Source organism: Macrobrachium rosenbergii, chromosome 23, assembly GCF_040412425.1.
Source record: "Macrobrachium rosenbergii isolate ZJJX-2024 chromosome 23, ASM4041242v1, whole genome shotgun sequence".
NCBI lineage: Eukaryota > Metazoa > Arthropoda > Malacostraca > Decapoda > Palaemonidae > Macrobrachium > Macrobrachium rosenbergii.
This window is the reverse complement of record NC_089763.1, coordinates 4,030,007-4,040,006: the sequence shown is the minus strand read 5'-3', so window position 1 is coordinate 4,040,006 and position 10,000 is coordinate 4,030,007. Positions and strand designations below refer to the sequence as shown.

At 40.6% G+C, this 10,000-nt stretch overlaps 1 protein-coding gene across 5 annotated transcripts in view; it reads left to right on the top strand.

Moving 5' to 3' along the window:
* LOC136851236 (solute carrier family 23 member 2-like) overlaps positions 1 to 10,000 on the top strand; it is a 92,170-nt gene that overhangs the window by 29,552 nt on the left and 52,618 nt on the right. For 2 of the 5 annotated variants that reach the window (XM_067125194.1, XM_067125195.1), the window contains exon 1: positions 7,031 to 7,239. The exons of 1 other annotated variant lie outside the window; for it this stretch is intronic. The gene's annotated coding sequence lies outside the window, so the exon portion shown is untranslated. Of the gene's footprint in view, positions 1 to 7,030; positions 7,240 to 10,000 lie in introns of those variants that run through there. 2 more of the 5 variants (XM_067125193.1, XM_067125191.1) reach the window with 1 other exon arrangement.

Sequence of the window (10,000 nt, the reverse complement as noted above, 5' to 3'; positions counted from 1 at the left end):
CGAGTGTCCCCTCAGAGCACCTTCCGACCATAATTGCATAATTAAGTAGCTTAATATTAGCAATAGGGCCGTGTGTAACTATTAAGGAAAATACATTTGTACTGGTAGAACCTATATATGACCGAGAATCAGGTCATATAGCTGGTGTCAGTCGCGGGGTATTGCCAGTACATGTAAGATTTAACAGGGTAATTGCGAAGGTGAAATAAACAATGCAGACTCAAAGAAAATCGGCCCACAACGGCAGGAGTGCCAGTGCTAGCAGCACCAGTGTTAACAATAACAGTGCCAGGGAAGAGGACAGCGTGAAAGAGCTATCAACGAACATCCAACGCACGTTAAAAGAGTTGCACAAATTAGCAAATGAAATACAAAATAAAAAGCCTGTCAACCCACCCACAATTTCAGCCGATGTCGCGTGCGTCGTCCCCACAAGCGCGATCAGTCGAAAAAATTAAAAAACTGCCGGTGCTAGATGGATCAGTGCCTGAGTTTGACAACTCACGCACTGGTGAAGGTTTCCTTTCGATCGAGACCTTCATAAAGTGCATTGAAAATGCCACAGTAGGCAGGACAGATAGAGAAAAAATTGTGCAAACAAAACAAAAAGTGACCGGGAATGCAGCACGGCAAATCAGGAGTTGGGATGCCAGTTATTCCTCAGGCTGGAGTCCTTTTAAACAACATTTCACCAAACAGTTTGCCCTACGCCGAGAGCAGAAGATGGAACTAATGAAAGCCTACGACCCCATGCATTCTGCACTCGTGTCGGTGAAGACTATGAGTCCCTCACCCCTGAAACATACCATACTGTAGAGGGAAAAGAAGACTTCTGCCGACGCTTGCTGAGGTGAATTCTTCACACCTCCATAGCGGGATTCCTTATTGGCGATGAGAGGCCCTTACAAGCCTTGCTGTCGAAGGACTTCTGTTAGACTACGAACAACGACAACAAGCATGGGGGAGGGGGCAGGCCACCTACCAACCGCTTGTTGCAACGGTTAAACAACCTGACCAAGCAAGTCCTCAGCCAGCTTCACCCACCATCCAGGGGCAGGGTCACGCCCCCGGGGACCTCGAAGAGGCAAGGGGAAACCAGCCGGGAAAAGAACGGTTGGCGTTGCTGGCGTTGTGGAAGGGAAGGCCACATGAGGGCCCAGCGCCCCTCTCTCACTCAGCTGCGACGTTGTTTTCGATGCAATGCAACAGACCATCTCGTGAACGCTTGTTCAAAAAACGACGACGGCCTGTAGAACAACGCTCCCCCTACACCAAGGAGAAGAAGGGGAAGGCAGCGTGGAGGAGGAGTCAGGAGGACCCCCAACTACACCCACGCTCATCAGGTCCAAACAGTGACCGTGCCCCTGGAAGGACAAGGGACTCCTTGTTGGGGAGTGAGGGAAGTCAACCAACCCCCCGAGAAGTAGTGGACAGCCCTCCGTCAACTATCGCTGCCCCTACCCAAACGTTGAGGGTGCAGGGAGGAAAGGTAACTTCGGTAATGCAAGAGCATATCGCCCGCACTCAATCCGCAAAGGAAGTCGAGGTGCTCATCGTGGAAATATGGGTAGGGGGGCGACAGCAAAGGGCATTGGTCGACACTAGTGCAAGTGTGTCTTTGCTAGAACACCTTGTGACAGGGTCAGTGCAGCCTATGAAAGGTTGTTTAGTTTCGAGCACAGCAGGCGGCCATCGGATAGTAACCCAGAGGACTGTGGAGCAGCAGGTAACCATCGATGGACGAATAGTGCCACATACCCTCTATGCAGTACCAGCATTACAAGTAGAGGGAATTTCAGTTATTTTAGGAACTGATTTTGTGGCTAGGAACGAAATAATAACAGCTGGCACAGACGGGAAGGGGGTTGAAGTATATTGAAAAGGGCAATGAATCCCCACAGAAGGGGAGAGACCGAGGTGTCTCCGAGTCTCCCTAAGACCGAAGGGTGGTAGAGGGGAAGTACCCACCACCCCAGAGGTGGGAGATGTGGCACCACCCCGGACCCTGTCATCCCACACCGTGACTCTCACACGGAATTTACCTGAGGGCACCTTAGTTTTGATCAGACCCCATCAGAAATGGGAAGATTTTATCATTCCGGGTCTGAGCGAGGTAATACACGGAGAGGTTAATGTGCCATTTATTAACGTTAGTGACCAGCATATCGTATTAGACAGTGGGTCGATATGCGACCTTGAACCTTGTGAAATAGCAGATGCTCTTCACACACTCGCGACCTTGAGTAGCACGCATCAGGGTGAAGAACGTCTGGATAGACTCCTGAGAGCAGCTGATGGGTCTACCCCTGTTACTTATCAAAATATTGTCAGAGAAATCATAAGAAAGTTAAGTATACCTTAGTTTTACCAGACCACTGAGCTGATTAACAGCTTTCCTAGGGCTGGTCCGAAGGATTAGACTTATTTTACGTGGCTAAGAACCAACTGGTTACTTAGCAACGGACCTACAGCTTATTGTGGAATCCGAACCACATTATAGCGAGAAATGAATTTCTATCACCAGAAATAAAATCCTATAACTCTTCATCAGCCGGCCGGAGACTCGAACTCGGGCCTAGTGAGTGCTAGCCCACAACTCTACCGACTCTCCCAACGAAGAGCTAGAGAAATTATAGAAAGTTATCAAAATGTAATGGTGATTGGCGACGAAACCGCAGGCAGAATAAATAATTTTCCATTTGTTATAGAGACCGGGGATCAACCACCCATAAGATCTAAGCCATATAGAATTTCAGTTTGTTATCAGCGGGAAGTAGAGAACGCAATAAATAAATTCAGGGAACAAGGGACAATTAGAGAAAGTGAATCTCCCTGAGCCTCGCCAATCGTGATGGTTAAAAAGAAGGATGGTTCTCTTAGGCTATGTGTTGATTATAGAAAGTTAAATAGCATCACGAAAGACAATTCATTTCCATTGCCCTCTATCGAAGAACTGTTGATTAAGGTCAGGGATAGTAAATTCTTCACCATCTTGGATTTAAAATCAGATTGTCATCAAATACCTATAGACGAGAGTAGCAAAGAAAAGACAGCCTTTATAGCTAATGATCAATTGTTTGAATATAATTACCTTCCTTTTGGAGTAAAGAACGCTCCTGCCCATTTTTCACATGTTATGATGTCCGCATTAGCTTTGCTATTAGGGCATAGCGTGTTTGTATACAGTAGAAGAACATAAGAAGAACATTATTGAAGTCTTAGAAGCTTTAAAACGACATGGTGTGAAAATTAATCTAACCAAATGTAAATTCTTTCAACAAGAAGTTGAATTTTTGAGGCACATCGTAACATCTGAAGGCCTTAAGCCTTGTGCAGATAAAGTAGCAGTAATTAAAGAATTTCCCCAACCGAAGAATGCAAAACAAGTAGCCAGTTTCCTCGGGCTCACAGGTTACTATCGTAAATTCATAAAAGATTTTGGTAAAATGGCGAGACCACTAGATTCATTGAGGTAACAGTCAGATTTTCATTGGGGACAGGAAGAAGAAATAGCTTTTCAAGGATTGAAGATTTCACTCACTAGTAATGAACTGTTGGCGTATCCAAAGTTCGATCGACCATTTCTAGTAACCACTGACGTGAGCAGTATAGCAATTGGGGAAGTGATTTCTCAAGTTGATTATGCAGGGGATGAAAAACCGATTTGTTTTGCATCACAGGCATTAAAAGGGGCAGAGACGAATTACAGCACCTTAGATAGAGAGTCATTGGCGGTGCTATGGATGCTGGAGAGACATCACTACTTTTTACTGGGGGTAAAGGTCAAAATAAACATAGATCATCGCCCATGGAGAGATTTATTCAAGAAAGGGGATTTAACCACTTGCCAGGCTCGTTGGATCGAGCGGCTGTTAGAGTCTGATATTGTGGGAATTGAACATATTGCAGGGAAAACAAATAAAGTAGCTGATGCTCTCTCTCTCCAGGAGTGCCATAATGGGAGTTGCAACCCGCGCAGCAAAGAGAGACGAACAACGACGAAAGAAACAGTTGCATGCCTCAGAGGCACCCGATGTGGAAAGCGGGAATAACTCGGTAACTCTAGGCTCTAGAGTCAGGGAGAGAGAGAAGGGGTGCAAGTCGAACCAGCCGTGAGAAAGAGAGAGCTGATCCTCCAGGGGGGTCAGGGAGCGGATGCCCTGGAAGTGAGAGAGAGTGTGATTGATTTGTGTAGTTGGAGTGTGGAAGAGGTGATGAGGGGTCAGAAGTCCGAAACCTGGACTGAACGGGTTAAGGCTTATGTAAGGGATGCGAGTAACGAGTTTCCTGATTTCCTAATAGTGCCCAAAGATATGTCCTTCCTTGAAGGAGAGATCTTATTTTGTAACTATGAGAAGAGACCGGGCGATATCCGATCTCGCGTTGCCCTGCCTCCCTCTTTGGTAGAGAAAGCCATCCACATGATACGTGTAAACCCCTATGCAGGACATATAGGTATAGAAAGGTCCCTCAAGAAGGCACGAGAATCATTTTTTTGGGTAGGGATGAAAAAAGATATTATAAAATTCATCTCCCAGTGCCACATCTGTAATACCATGAAAACCCATAGACATACTATTCCGAAGGCTCGAATGTGGCCAGTGGAGCCAATCAAATTTGCCAGAGTACACATTGATGTTGTGGGACCCTTCCCTCCAGGGGCCCGGCAACTCGGGTATGTGTGTGTGTGATGGCAGATGCGTTCATGCGGTATACGCACACGTATGTGATGGTGGATAAATCTGCCATATCAGTTGCCAAAGCCTCGTGTTCATTCCTAGTGAACTTTGGTTGGCCCCGTACGTTAATCAGTTACAATGGACATGAATTTATTAACGAAGTAATAAAAGACCTAACAAAAATGTTAAACGTAGAACATTTCACTATCACATCTTACCGGCCTTTAGCCAATGGGTTAGTTGAATCCTATAATAGAGAAGTAACAAATATTTTGAAATATTTAGTAGCAGACAGTCCAAATCAGTGGGTAGAGATGTTGCCGATGGCGGAACTTGCGCTTAATACAGCGTATAACGGCTCCATAAGAGATGCCCCATATTTTTTAGTGTATGGACAGGACCCTTCATTGCCATATACTGTGATCATGGACCCTAGAACTTTACCACTATATAGTGTCGAACAATACCGGGTGATGTTCTGTAACCTGACCCGAAGAGTGTTTCAGACAACACAGACAATTTTGTTGAGGGTCAATGTAAAGTATCAGACGAAATATGATCAGCGATTCCACACGCAAACATCTAAAACGCAAATAGGGGACAGAATCTATCTGGAAATGCTGCAACCGAGGAAACAAACTCGAGTCCGCCTACTTAAGACCATATCGTGTGAAATAAATTAAAAACGACACCAAGGTAATTCAGCATATTAAAACCGGTGTCCAAGGCGAGTACCACCTATCACACATGCATTCCGTCAAAGACGTCTTGATGTGTCACCTGAATAAGCCAGTACAGTACCCACTTTCCCGGGACTGCCTGGCTCTCTGGGAGGGGAGAGGAGGGTGAAAATGACGTGCAAGCTTGTCTGGGGATCATTCATAGTGCACCCAGTGAGTGTGCATACAGACGAAGGTTGCAAATACTGGTGTCATGTGCTGCTGTGAAAAGAAAACATCATAAACGTGCCTATGTACTTGCATTCCATGTTTTGTTTTATCCTTTATTTCATTTCTTGTAGTTGATTTTATTCGTGTCTATTTGACGTCATTTATTCCTTTTGTTCAATTTCTGTGATTTTTACAAAATTATTTTGTCTTGATGATTGACAGTAAATTGGTTTTTGCCTTGTTTTGATTATTTGAACTGCAGGTTTTTTCAATCCAAATTCTAAGAAAGTTGTGTGTTAATGTTTGGAGCTAAAAAATGATTATTCCATTGATCTTATATAATTCTCTTTCTTTTATTATTATTATTATTATTATTATTATTATTAGAAAAATAAATAAATGAAACCATAATAATGTAATGCGTGGAATTCATAACACTGTAAATCACCAATTGTAACCGCGCAATCTGACCCTGTCTTGTTAAATTTTAGCTTTTGTTTCTGCATGAATTATTGATAACATATGTTGGGAGGTATGGTACTCAAATGGCAGTGCACAAATAGCAGAGAAACTAATTAAAAAAAAATAGTGTTGTGAGTCCTGCGAGACGCAGAACTTTTAGGGGGGAGTGGTGAACTGATCTATGTAGAAATTCATGTTTGAGATATAGCAGAAAACCTACTAGTTGTTTGTACGTCTTTGTGATCAGGGAGTAACGAACAGATATTGCTGATTTGTCGAATGATATGCAGTATTTTCATATATTTACATGACAAGGATATTGTACTATAGTTGAAAATTGAAACTTGGTAGTAGAAATTAGGCTAATGTTGAATATAAGGTTGTGAGAAAATTTACATTTCAGTATTTGGTACATTTGCATATAGTAAGAGTTGAAAATTAATTGAAAATTTAGCTCTATCATTTCAAATACAGGTTTACTAATTACTAATACGGTTATTTTCCTTCAGTCACATGGATATACTGTATACCTTCGAGAATAGTATATTTTACTAATTACAGAATTGTACCTTAGTTTTGTATTTTTTCTATGGTCCCCTAAAATATCTTGGCCCCACCTGATGGAATGCCAGCTACGCCACTGCCAATAAGACCTTCTTGTTCATTTTTAGCATGCTACTTGACCCAAGATTCAAAAGGCTCATATTTGGTCTAAGTGATATCAATAATATTGACGTTTACCTAAACGGATCTTTCAAACGCTAAATAAAGATCGAGTATATAGTGCTAACTATAAATGTTTCATGCATCATACACCAAATTTACTTGTGTATTTCTTTCCGACTAGAGTAGGAAAATATGTCCCTTAACCTGTACCATTTCCTGCCTAGACGATTTTGTGGTGATTGCGTGGACGCGCTCGTACGTACGTAGGTAAAGACCAGGGTAGAAGGCAGGGTGCGGGTTGTGGCCTTGGAGGCTGGATTCCGTTCATCCGTTGTAAACGACGCTCAGTTGTCGTGAAGCCTTAAGTAGTGGTGCACACTGGCAGGTTTCTCTCTCTCTCGTTCTCTCCTCTCCTTTCTATCGAGGTGACGTTGCGTGAGGTCCTGTGGCACGGATCTCTGCGTCCTTCTAACTCATGTTTATCATCGCTTTAGAGACCCAGATTCTCCATCAAATACAAACAGTTCGTCATATATAGTGAAGTGAGTATGTTTGCAAACGCTACTTGTGGTATGCTGGGTTTGTTGGTGCCGGTAGTGATCCTAGGTTCTGTGCTCGGTGGGTTTGATCGTGTCTGTCGTGTTACGTAGTTTGTGAAAATAAAGTTATAATTTTATCTGATCGGACAGAACTCGTTCCATCTTTCCTTCATTCTCATTTGCGTTTCACAATGTTAGGTTATACAATGCTGTTGTTGGATACAGGCGGAAGTTTATTGGGAAGCAAGGGTCATTTTGACAGGAACATTTTTCAGTATTAGTTAATTGTTTCATTTTTCTTTTTTTTTCTTTCTTTTTTTTTTACCAAACTGCACTAGACAAGGGTCATTTTGACAGGAACATTTTTCAGTATTAGTTAATTGTTTCATTTTTCTTTTTTTTCTTTCTTTTTTTTACCAAACTGCACTAGAATACATCCAGTTATACACTGGTTTATCAATGGCTGATGTGGTGATTTATAACGACTATTTCAAACTGCAGTAGGTTATCGGTTCATTTCGTTTAATTCCTTAGACTCAAAGGTTAGGTGCCAGTTTTTCCTAAAATACGCTCCTCATGTGCTCCAGTTAGATTTTTATTTTTTTTCAAAAAGAATGACCAAATTGACGACAAATTTCTTATAAATTTGTCTCTGGGCAACTGATATGACCAGATGAGAAACATTATGGTCATTGGCCATTGTTCGTTGACTTCTAAAGCGATCTCGATAGACTTTGAAGATGCGTAACGTGTGAGTTTTGTTTGTCAGCTTTTGCCACTCTATCAGACAAAATCACACTGAGGTTGCAGCTGTATTTGCACGGGGAAAATTTCGTAAGTTAAAGCGGTGTCACGTAATCGCAAACAAACCTGTACTCGAATTTGACCACCAACGCTGGCCGCTTTGTGCAAAGCCTGCAGGCTGGCTTCAGATGCAATAGTTAGCGCGCATAGTGTTCGTGAGATGCTGCCCCATTCGGCAGTCAAAAGGGAAATGTTATAATCATTCTTTCATTTCTCTAAGTGTTTGAAAAATACTTTTCCTCTTCATTGGACTTCGGAATCGGGAATATTTTGGTTTGTAGCCAACTAAAAGTGAAAATTTCCTCTCTTCTTCTTGACTTTTCACTCTGTCTCCTCCAAAAGAATCTGGGGAAAATGGGATTTCTCCCTCGGTCTCTTCTTATCCTACGACGTAGTATCATTGTATGTTGGAAATATCATGTAGAAGCGTAAAGTGTAGGAAGCTGTTTACCAGAATTTATCCTTTTCTTCTCAAATGTAGCTTCTGAAAGGTCTCGGACTTTCAGACAAGCAGAAAGGTTATAGACGTACACTGTGGTTCAGTATAGTCTGTCTCTTTTTATGTAAATGTTACAATTACTTTTTAAATGATTATATTTGATAAATTTCTTCCCGAGAAGTATCCATTTACCTTGTAATATACATACTACATATATATATATAATATACATATATATTTATATTATATATATATATATACATATATATGTATATATATATATGTACGTATACTTTATATATATATATATATATACATATATATATATATATATATATATATCTATATACATATACATATATATATATATATATATATATATATATATATATATATATATATATATATATATATATGTATGTGTGTGTGTGTTTGTGTGTGTGTGTGTGTGTGTGCGCGTGTATGTACATGCATATTACAAGGTAAATGGATAATTCTCACAAAGATATTTATCAAATGTATTCATTAAGAAAGTAATTATAACATTTACATAAAAAAGAGACAGGTTATACAGAACCATATATATACATAATCTACAAATGTCGTTTAATATCCAGTTTACGCTGCTTCGGGAACATTCCCGAAGGGGACTTATCAACGAAGGGGAATTTTTAAGTGATAATGGACATTAAACGACATTTGTAGCTTGATGATTATGTATATATATATATACTATATTTATATATATATATATATATATATATATATATATATATATATATATATATAGTATGTATATATATATATATACAGTATGTATATATATACATATATATATATATATATATATATATATATATATATATATATATATATATATATATATAAATGCATTCGTGTGCGCCAGTTTATTCTTGAAATCGCTACAATGAAAACACCCGGTTCAAAGATCTCCAGAGTCGAACGCCCTAACGGTAAATAATGTCTTTTGTTCGTTTGTTTTTCGCTGCTTCCAATGCAAGTGAAAGCAACCAATTTTGCAAAAACAGATCCTTCACTGTCGATAACAGGAAGTTCGGCATCACTGTGATAAGCGTCTGGCCCGGCAGAAGGTCGCTGAATTATTACTGCTTGTATCCGTTTGTCATTCGCTAAAGAGCTTACCTGAACTAAGAAGAGGAGAGAGAGAGAATGGTGGTGGGAGACTATGCTGTTTCCACGAAAGAAAACGAGTGATAGGACTATACTTGTGGCCGACTGGGTTAGTGCGTCCCTGTAGTCCTGAGCCCTCGTCCGTCGCTGGTTCGACCCCACGGGACGGTGGACTTATTATCAACTAAAAAAAAAAAAAAATTCCCCTTCGATAACATATATGAAAATATATTATTTCCGAGGTAGAGCGAATTGGATATTAAAGGACGTTTGTAGCTTTCTGATTGCATATGAATCACGGTGATGTGATAAATAGTCATACTGTAAATGTCTGATAAATATTCGTAAACTATAGATTTTATTTTTATA